Genomic DNA, 10,724 nt, shown 5'->3' on the forward strand with positions numbered 1-10,724 from the left:
ACGGCAGTGACTAGGATGGCGGAAGCGGGAATTGAACCTGCAACCCTCAAGTTGCTGGCACGGCCACTCTACCAACCGAGCTATACCGCCCCACGTTAAAAATAACGTTCAAAATATAAAAACATTCTCATGCATTTTAATCCACCCATCTGTTTTCTACCGCACCTGTTCAAGAAGTCACATTAATGGTAAGAAGTAGAGATGTCCGATAATATCGGACTGCCGATATTATCGGCCGATAAATGCTTTAAAATGTGATATCGGAAATGATCGGTATCGGTTTCAAAAAGTAAAATGTATGACTTTTTAAAACTCCGCTGTATACGGAGTGGTATACGGACGTAGGGAGAAGTACAGAGCGCCAATAAACATTAAAGCAGTGGTTCTTAACCTGGGTTCGATCGAATCCTAGGGGTTCGGTGAGTCGGCCTCAGGGGTTCAGTGGAGCCTCCGCCGCGAAGGTCAAGACACACCCGACTCATCGTGTAAGTGCAAACTTCTCCCTATCGGCGCATTATGGATACGGCAACAGCAGAAGTCACACTGATTTGCAAGTGTGTAATTCGTTGTGAGTTTATGCACTGTGTTGGTTTTGTTCTATGAACAAGGTGATGTTCATGCACGGTTCATTTTGTGCACCAGTGAAAAAAACATAAATATGTCTTGAATTTGAAAAAAATAATAATAATTGTATTTTTCACTAAAGAAGGGTTCGGTGAATGCGCATATGAAACTGGTGGGGTTCGGTACCTCCAACAAGGTTAAGAACCACTGCCTTAAAGGCACTGCCTTTGCGTGCCGGCCCAGTCACATAATGTCTACGGCTTTTCACACACACAAGTGAATGCAAGCACACTTGGTCAACAGCCATACAGGTCACACTGAGGGTGTACGTATAAACAACTTTAGCACTGTTACAAATATGCGCCACACTGTGAACCCACACTAAACAAGAATGACAAACACATTTTGGGAGAACATCCGCACCGTAACACAACATAAACACAACAGAACAAATACCCAAAATCCCTTGCAGCACTAACTCTTCCGGGACGCTACAATATACACCCCCCGCTAACCCCAAACCGCCCCCCCCCCCAGCTCAACCCCCCCCCCAAACCCCGCCCACCTCAACCTCCAAAATTCCAAGCTGCTGTTTTGAGGCATGTTAAAAAAAAAAGCACTTTGTGACTTCAATAATAAATATGGCAGTGCCATGTTGGCACTTTTTTCCATAACTTGAGTTGATTTATTTTGGAAAACCTTGTTACATTGTTTAATGCATCCAGCGGGGCATCACAACAAAATTAGGCATAATAATGTGTTAATTCCACGACTGTATATATCGGTATCGGTTGATATCGGAATCTGTAAATAGGAGTTGGACAATATTGGATATCGGCAAAAAAGCCATTATCGGACATCTCTAGTAAGAAGTATTTTATTTATTATTGGTTAGCTTCAGAATAACAATGTTATTAGAAAGAATAAGAGACTTATTATACTCTAAAAATGTTGGTCATACTTAAAATGCACGCATTTAGTTGTATTCAGTGTTAAAAAATATGATATGGCTCTCACGGAAAGACATTTTTAAATATTTGGCTTTCATGGCTCTCTCAGCCAATAAGGTTACCGACCCCTGCGCTAAATGAATGCAGACTTCACTTCCTGCAACAAGTGCCAGAAAGTGATGTTGTGCAAGTAACGTCTTGCTAAGAAATGTACGTGCCGACAGAAGCACACGAGTCTGATGCTCTTCTTGCCAGCCCGTAACACGCCGACAGCAGTCCTCAGTTCCAACACTGCACACACATTTTGCGCTCGCCACAACAGCAACACAAGCAGGCAAGGTGCATTCATGAACCGCAGAACTCTAAAAATGAACGTCTGAAGTATAAGGAAGAACATCTTGAACCTTATCAAAAACAATCAGAATCTCAATCATTTCATTCTGTGAATCACAACTTACTTAAATATTTATTCATGAGAACCTTATTTATTATTTGTTTATTTATCTATTTGTTTGTGTTACAGATTGAGTACAGGAAGTGAACACAAAAATGTGTTAGAAATGACTAGGGGTAGGAGCTCTACTTCTTCTTACTCTTCTTTGGACATGTAGTAATGAAAAACTGGACATAAGTGATATACCATATTGTTGAGTTGAGTTGAGTTTATTTTCGAACATGACTACACTTACAATATGATACATCATATAATTTCATATAATTTCTCTTTACATGTCCGAAAAGGAGTATGAAGAAGCAACGCATATTTAATCCGATACCTTTCCCACTTCAGAGCAATTACTAACACATACACTACCGTTCAAAAGTTTGGGGTCACATTGAAATGTCCTTATTTTTGAAGGAAAAGCACTGTACTTTTCAATGAAGATAACTTTAAACTAGTCTTAACTTTAAAGAAATACACTCTATACATTGCTAATGTGGTAAATGACTATTCTAGCTGCAAATGTCTGGTTTTTGGTGCAATATCTACTTAGGTGTATAGAGGCCCATTTCCAGCAACTATCACTCCAGTGTTCTAAAGGTACAATGTGTTTGCTCATTGGCTCAGAAGGCTAATTGATGATTAGAAAACCCTTGTGCAATCATGTTCACACATCTGAAAACAGTTTAGCTCGTTACAGAAGCTACAAAACTGACCTTCCTTTGAGCAGATTGAGTTTCTGGAGCATCACATTTGTGGGGTCAATTAAACGCTCAAAATGGCCAGAAAAAGAGAACTTTCATCTGAAACTCGACAGTCTATTCTTGTTCTTAGAAATGAAGGCTATTCCACAAAATTGTTTGGGTGACCCCAAACTTTTGAACGGTAGTGTACTGCATGTTCACTTACTGTTTACGTCTTGTAACATCATTTACATCAGTGAATAATCAATACAGCAGTTACTGTAATAGATAATTAAGTCAGTTATGATTAACATACTAAGATGAAGAATTTATTTCAAGATATTTCTCAACATTCTTCTGCCTTGTACTTTGTAAGCACTTTTAATTTTAACAGCGTCTTAAACTGGATCGTATCAGTACATTGTTTAACTTCTTTGCTTAACCCATTCCATAGTTTAATTCCACATACTGATATGCTAAAGGTTTTAAGTGTTGTACGTGCATACAAATGTTTTTTTCTTTTCCTCTAAGGTTATATTTTCCTTCTTTTTCAAAATAATTGTTGTACATTCTTGTGTAGCAGATTATAGTTTGCTTTGTGCATCATTTTTGCATTTTGCAAATGCACCAATCTATTGAATTGTAATATTTTTGATTCAATAAATGAAGGGTTTGTATGTTCTCTATATCCAACATTATGTATCAGTTTAACTGATTTTTTTTGTAACACTGATAGTGACTGAAGTGTACTTTTTTTAGTTATTTCTCCATATTTCCTCCAGGCGGTATATGGGCAAAATCCTTATTTAAATATGACGGTCTACACCAGGGGTGTCCAAAGTGCGGCCCGGGGGCCATTTGCGGCCCGCAGCTAATTGTTTACCGGCCCGCCACACATTCTGCAAAAATTGCCAAATCGATAGTATTGCAAAAATACAAAAAAACATTTAAAAAAGTGGAATGAGGTAAAATCTAACAAGAAAAAGTTGCAATTTTGACACAAAGCTGCTATGCAGGCTGTTTTTTTTTCTTTCGTCTTTCTTTATTTTTCTTTTTTTTGCCATTGCTCCGAAAAAAAAAGACAAAAAATCTATGTTATAATGAATTATTGACCTATTCAAGGTTCCAATTACTTCAAAAATGTCACTTTAAAATGTTTTATGTGGAAAAATATTGCATATATTGTGTGGTTGCCATATAAAAACATCAAAGATTTCTTTGACAAAAGAGCATAAAAACAAACAAAATAATAGTTCATACGTAAAATCGACAGATATATCTGAAGTTGATCTCGTAACTTAAGTGTTGAAAGTAAAAAAAAACTAATAAAAATGTATCACTTTATGAGTGGGGGACCTTTTGGATCCCAAACATATTTAGTGGGATTTTATTAATATTTTCACTGATTTCTCAAAAATATTAAAGAATTAGAATGAATGGTGTCCTGCATTATTGATCTTTTAGAGCTCTAATTACTAAATACTGCATATTTCCAGTTTTGCTATAAAAAACAAAGTTGTCTTTGACAGAAAATCAACCTGAAGTTGATATAGAGATATACTGTAAGCGTTAAATAAAATATGATAATAATAATTTGACTTATTTTTTACGTTTTAATGACTGAGACCCTTTATGGTCCCCGGGAGCCCTAAAGGTTAAAAAAAAAAATCCATATATTTTGTTATAGTTTGAAAATGAAAAATATCAAAACGGGCCCCCCATGCTTAAATTTTTCCATGTGCGGCCCTCAGTGGAAAAAAGTTTGGACACCCCTGGTCTACACCAATTCTATACTTATCAGTACACGCAGTCTCAGTAGATCACACGCAAAACGCAATAATAAATGCAATTTCATAGTTTGCACCTGCTTTTTAGCATTTGTTACTTGGATCTCACCAGATGAGGCCTTTACTGTAATGTACAATGGCTACCTGACTGAGCATTACGTCCCCTGCAGAAAAACAACCTTTTAATTTTTTTGTCTATGTTTTTTTTTTCACATGATCTTGTCATAATGTCCTTCAGTGTTTGTGTTTTGATTAGGGGTGTAACGGTACGTGTATTTGTATTGAACCGTTTCGGTACGGGGGGTTCGGTTCGGTTCGGAGGTGTACCGAAGGAGTTTCCACACGAACATATTAAGCTAAGCTAAAGTCTTAACAAGCTGTGCGTATTCAGAGCGGTAACAGCCAATCAGCAGTGCGTTTTCAGAGCGCATGTAGTCAGTGCTTAGCGTTTAGCAGGTAAGCATCAGGCAGCGGACTCTCCCCAAATTATAATGAACACCTCCCAGTCAACTACTAGTAACATCACTTTGAGCTCGTTGACCTTCTAGAAATATAAACTGCAGCTCAGCTCGCTCGCAGTCCTGGCTTGAGGTGAAGGCTAATTCGCTTTTAGCGCAACGTTAGCTCATTTTGCGGTGTGTGTTTGTGTGTGTGTGTGTGTTACGGAAAGCAAAGCCCTGTCTGTCTGTTATTTCACTTTACCTTTGTCTGTGTTGATTGAGCTGTGTTGAAGCAGCAAAAAAGACATTATTTTAAATGAAGAGTTTCTGTCTCTGATAGTTGATATAATAATGCAACTGCATCATTAAGCCTACATGAACTCCATGGTGTTCAGGGATGAATAGTCTCTCCTATTGCTATTGTACTATTTTTTCAGCTATAGTTACATTAATCATTAGTAATGCAGCAGCCTAGTTTTGAATGGCAGGGTCCCTGCTATCACATGTTGATAAAAATATAACATTTACATAATAAAAATCAACTACAGGCTTCCCAAATGCTGTAATAAATTAAGCATGATGAGTTGACTTGAAACTGTTTAATGTTGCACTTTTTATATGTAGAAGAAAATATTTGTCATTTTATTTAATCTGAGCAACAATTTGAGGCAGTTTAATGTTGATTAACGTGGGCAGAATTATTATAGTGTTCCCAATGTTAAAAGGATAAAGCCATTGTTTACAAATTTGGTAAATAAATAACCAAAAAATGTATATTTTGTTGTTTTCTTACTGTACCGAAAATGAACCGAACCGTGGCCTCTAAACCGAGGTACGTACCGAACCGAAATTTTTGTGTACCGTTACACCCCTAGTTTTGATGTATTGAACAACAATGCTATAATTTGGCTTATTTTGAGTCGGTAAATCAGATTGCTCATCAATGTGCATAGTTGTTGTTTTTCTTATCAATGTGCATTGCACTGAATAAATAAACTTGACTTGACTTGAGCAAGTCTCAAGTTTGATACGTTGTACTGTACCGTGCAGGTTTATGTTAGAGTACCAATGATTGTCACACACACACTAGGTGTGGCGAAATTTGTCCTCTGTATTTGACCCATCCCCTTGTTCACCCCCTGGGAGGTGAGGGGAGCAGTGGGCAGCAGCGGTGCCACGCCCGGGAATAATTTTTTGGTGATTTAACCCCCAATTCCAACCCTTGATGCTTTCGTGTAGTTCTTGCCAGTTCCAGGTCCTATATGACTGTCAACTTGTCGAAATACCAGCTCAGACTTCTTCTGTCCAGGTGAGATGCATGATTTATGATCTAGAATACATTTACAGGGAGCAGGGAAGTGAGGAAGCAGCGGACCACTCGATGATGTAAACATTGACAAACAGGAAGTGAACATGGGGCCGCTCTAAATAGTTTGTCTGCGTTAGCGCTTATGATAACAATATCACTAATACTTGGTTAATATTCAAGTCACAAAACAGTGTTTCCCATAAACTGCCAAGATACCTGTGGCGCTGGGGGCGTGGCTATGGGCGTGGTCACCATGACATCATCGACTAATTTGCATAATTTACTACAATGATATGATTTTCTCTAAAAAGGCTCAAAAAATGTATACTTACTAATTAATAATAGTTTTGTATTAAACGTCCATCCATCCATCCATTTTACAATATAATTACAACACTTTATGTACATATTTATATACAGATTTGAACAATAAGTTATTCACTGAAATATATTTATTAATTGTGGTTCTTACAAAAAATATATCTTCTAAAAATATAAAAGCTAAAATGTCTCTTAAAGCTCTGCCCCTTTAATTAGTGCATACTAAATAATTTAACTTTAGCCTACTACTACAACCATATTATTTACCAGCAACATAAAGTGAAACAGAGGCAGAGGTGTCCTGCCACAGTCAGTAACAAATAAACAGAAAACAGTAGTGGTGGTAGATAGACACAGAGTTTCATCAAACATCTGATCCACTGAACAAAGAGCTCCAAAAATCTTGATCCTACACTTCTCTTTCGTAAAGTAAATCTGAACAGCCGATTTGGGCATCTACATCAACTATATGATTTGCCTGAGAAGCTGGACAGGACAAAAAACAAAAAACAAAAAAAAAATCTATATATATATATATATTTTAAAAAATTTACTTTTTTTTTTTTTTTTTTTTTTTTGTGGCGGCCTTAATTCTTTCGTGGCGGGCCGCCACAAATAAATGAATGTGTGGGAAACACTGCAAAATGTAAATTGAGTACAGTTTGCGCTTTTTGAATGGTTATTTATCGGATTTCATGGGCGGAATAGTGGAGCTCCCCTTGGCTCTGCTGTAAGCGGACTTTTATTTACTTGTATTCAATATTTAGAATGCATTTTTTAAAATATCTCTCCGTCGTCAGTTCTTTCATAATGATTGTGAACGATAGGCAAAATTCCAAAAAAAGTGCCGTTCCCCTTTAACAGTAACAAGCTTCATGTAGCTAAGCTACGTAGCTTAACTACATTTTTCAGTACCTTGGCGGTAGCTTAGCTATGTCATGTCGGCTAGTCAGTGGCTGGCTCCCGTATCGTTCACCAAGCACAAGCACTCCCTTAGCTATTTTTACACTGTTGTTTTAATTAAAAAGACAGATGGGTGAGTTAAAAGCAGCGTTTATTTATGTGTATTCAAACAGCTCTCTTTCTTTGCGGCACGTGATCCGACTTGACAGATACATGGAGGAAAAAGCCCAGTAGACCGCCCGGCAGAATTATTTCTGGGGAAAGCAATCTAAAATAATATCCCCCATGACTTGGTGCACACAAATAACCAGGGCGTAGCGGTCGGACTGGCCGTGTTGTTTTTTTTTCTCCTTTCCTGTAGACACCTCATGTACATGAGGCGTTGCACAAAACAAATTATAAGGCACAGCAACGCTTGGCCTCGTGTGTTGCACAAAGAGGCTACAGCCCAAATAATAGTGTTGCTGTTAGGGATCAATTCTGCTGGATTAGTTAAAGGTGGAGGGCAAAAACTAACAAATCAAGAGGCATCTTCTACAATAAGGCCATAAAGGCATAGAGCATTATAGATTTTCTAGGGCGCTCAATTGTGTGAGAAGTTGTTGGGCTTGCATTATTGACTTTCTCAGTATGGTGGAACTGTGGTAGTTAGGTGCCTTTCCTTAACTCTAATTATGGTGTCATAAACAGCAGAGGCCATTAATGAAACCCACTCATGGCTTTACAACCACAGATATAGGATTTGGAGAGGAGACCGAGGGGGGCTACAAGGAGGCGTTAGGGCGGTCATGGTATCAATCACAGCAAACTACTTCTCTGTTGAGTAACGAGCATGAGAGCTGGTCAATAAGTCAGCCAAAGTGCCGTCGGACTGTAATAGAGACACAGCAGAGGATGGGAGGCGGCGGTATTTGACCTGCGACAGGCTGTCACGCTCGCAGCGCAGCGGTCGTGCATCACGGAGGACAAAAAGTCAGTGTCGTGATGCGCTAGGGCAAAAAAATCCATACCAGGCAACGACGCCGCGTGTCATGTTTGGGGTCATTAGCAGGAAATGTCCTTTAAAGTGTTTGGCTGCCGTGAGTCTTTCCTCCAAGCGTTATAATAGTGAATATACATGAATGTTCTTTGGGTGAGTTATATAAAAGGTCAAATGTTATGAGTGGCGCACGCCAAAGGATGTACAAGCACCGGGGGAACAAAGCGGGTCAGCACAAGCAGGCCCCTTTCAATCATTTGGGGACCCTGCACCGCTTGATGGATTGTCGGCGTATTAAAGGCCTACTGAAAGCCACTACTACCGACCACGCAGTCTGATAGTTTATATATCAATGATGAAATCTTAACAGTGCAACACATGCCAATACGGCCAGGTTAGATTAGTAAAGTGCAATTTTAAATTTCCCGCGAAATATTCTGCTGAAAACGTCTCGGTATGATGACGTTTGCGCGTGATGTCACGGATTGTAGCGGACATATTGGGACACCATTGTGGCCAGCTATTAAGTCGTCTGTTTTCATCGCAAAATTCCACAGTATTCTGGACATCTGTGTTGGTGAATCTTTTGCAATTTGTTTAATGAACAATGAAGACAGCAAAGAAGAAAGCTGTAGGTGGGAAGCGGTGTATTAGCGGCCGGCTGCAGCAACACAACCAGGAGGACTTTGAGTTGGATAGCAGACGTGCTACCGTGAGTACGCAGCTTTGGCCTCCAAACATTTGATCGCTTGCCCGTACGTGCGTGCCGCTATGTGCATGTCATGTACGTAACTTTGGGGAAATATATGTGCTGTATGAACTTTGCGGAGGTGAACGGTACTTTGGGCTGTGGGATTGAGTGTGTTGTGCGGGTGTTTGATTTGTATTGGTGGGTTATATGGACGGGAGGGGGGAGGTGTTTGTTATGCGGATTAATATGTGGCATATTAAATATAAGCCTTGATGTGTTGTGGCTAATAGAGTATATATATGTCTTGTGTTTATTTACTGTTTTAGTCATTCCCAGCTGAATATCAGGTCCCACCCGCCTCTCACAGCATCTTCCCTATCTGAATCGCTTCCACTGCCCTCGAATCCTTCACTCTCACTTTCCTCATCCACGAATCTTTCATCCTCGCTCAAATTAATGGGGTAATTGTCGCTTTCTCGGTCCGAATCGCTCTCGCTGCTGGTGGCCATGATTGTAAACAATGTGCAGATGTGAGGAGCTCCACAACCTGTGACGTCACGCTACTTCCGGTACAGGCAAGGCTTTTTTATCAGCGACCAAAAGTTGTGAACTTTATCGTCGATGTTCTCTACTAAATCCTGTCAGCACAAATATGTCAATATCGCAAAATGATCAAGTATGACACATAGAATGGATCTGCTATCCCCGTTTAAATAAGAACATTTCATTTCAGTAGGCCTTTAAACATACGAGTATTATTATGGTGTGTGTATAAGGTAAGACATTATCTAGCATTTTGTTTCGCAATATTATGCAAAAGCAACTTCTCTTACTTTCTGGTACCTGCTGATCTGTATTTGAGATCTGCATAAATCCTTAAAAATTGCGCACGTCCGCCTTTGTAGTCCGTGCTGACACCGTAGTCGATAAGCTTCTTCTTTTTCTCTATCTTCTCGTTATGGGACATTCATCTTCCGCTGTTGCCATTTCTAATATAAAGTAGTGTAAAGTTCTTACTTATATCTGTCAGTAAACTCGCCATGAAAGCGCTAAAACATACCGGTGTAGTGAGTTTGTATTATTCACTCAAGGAACTTCAGTTGTTAGAGAGTTCCGGTCGGACGGTTTTCCACGGGACACATTTTCGGCCTTGTTGTTGCACTAGTGAGCCACGGATGATAAGATGCTGCTCCGTTGTTGATTGAAATAAAGTCTGAATGTCATTAAAACAGTTAGCTCCATCTTTTGACACTTCTTCCACTCCCGTCCTTGCACGCTACACCGCTACAACAAAGATGACGGGGAGAAGACGCTGCCGAAGGTGAGCCACGTAAATAAGACCGCCCACAAAACGGCGCATCCTGAAGCGACTGTCAGAAAGCGACTTGAAGATGATGTGTAAAACATCATCTATGCAACATTTTGACCAAAGAACCACCATTACATGTTATGTAGACCACAGGGAAGTGTTTTCCATTAAAAAAAAATTAAAAATAATATGACTCCTTTAATGCGCCCTATAATCTGGTGCGCTTTATATATGAGAAAAGATTAAAAAAATAGACCATTCATAGGCAGTGCGCCTTATAATCCGGTGCGATGTATGATTTGGAAAATACGGTATGTATGTTATTATGTATAAATTAAAGTATGTC

The sequence above is a fragment of the Entelurus aequoreus genome, linkage group LG10 (genome assembly GCF_033978785.1).
Source record: "Entelurus aequoreus isolate RoL-2023_Sb linkage group LG10, RoL_Eaeq_v1.1, whole genome shotgun sequence".
Classification (NCBI taxonomy): domain Eukaryota; kingdom Metazoa; phylum Chordata; class Actinopteri; order Syngnathiformes; family Syngnathidae; genus Entelurus; species Entelurus aequoreus.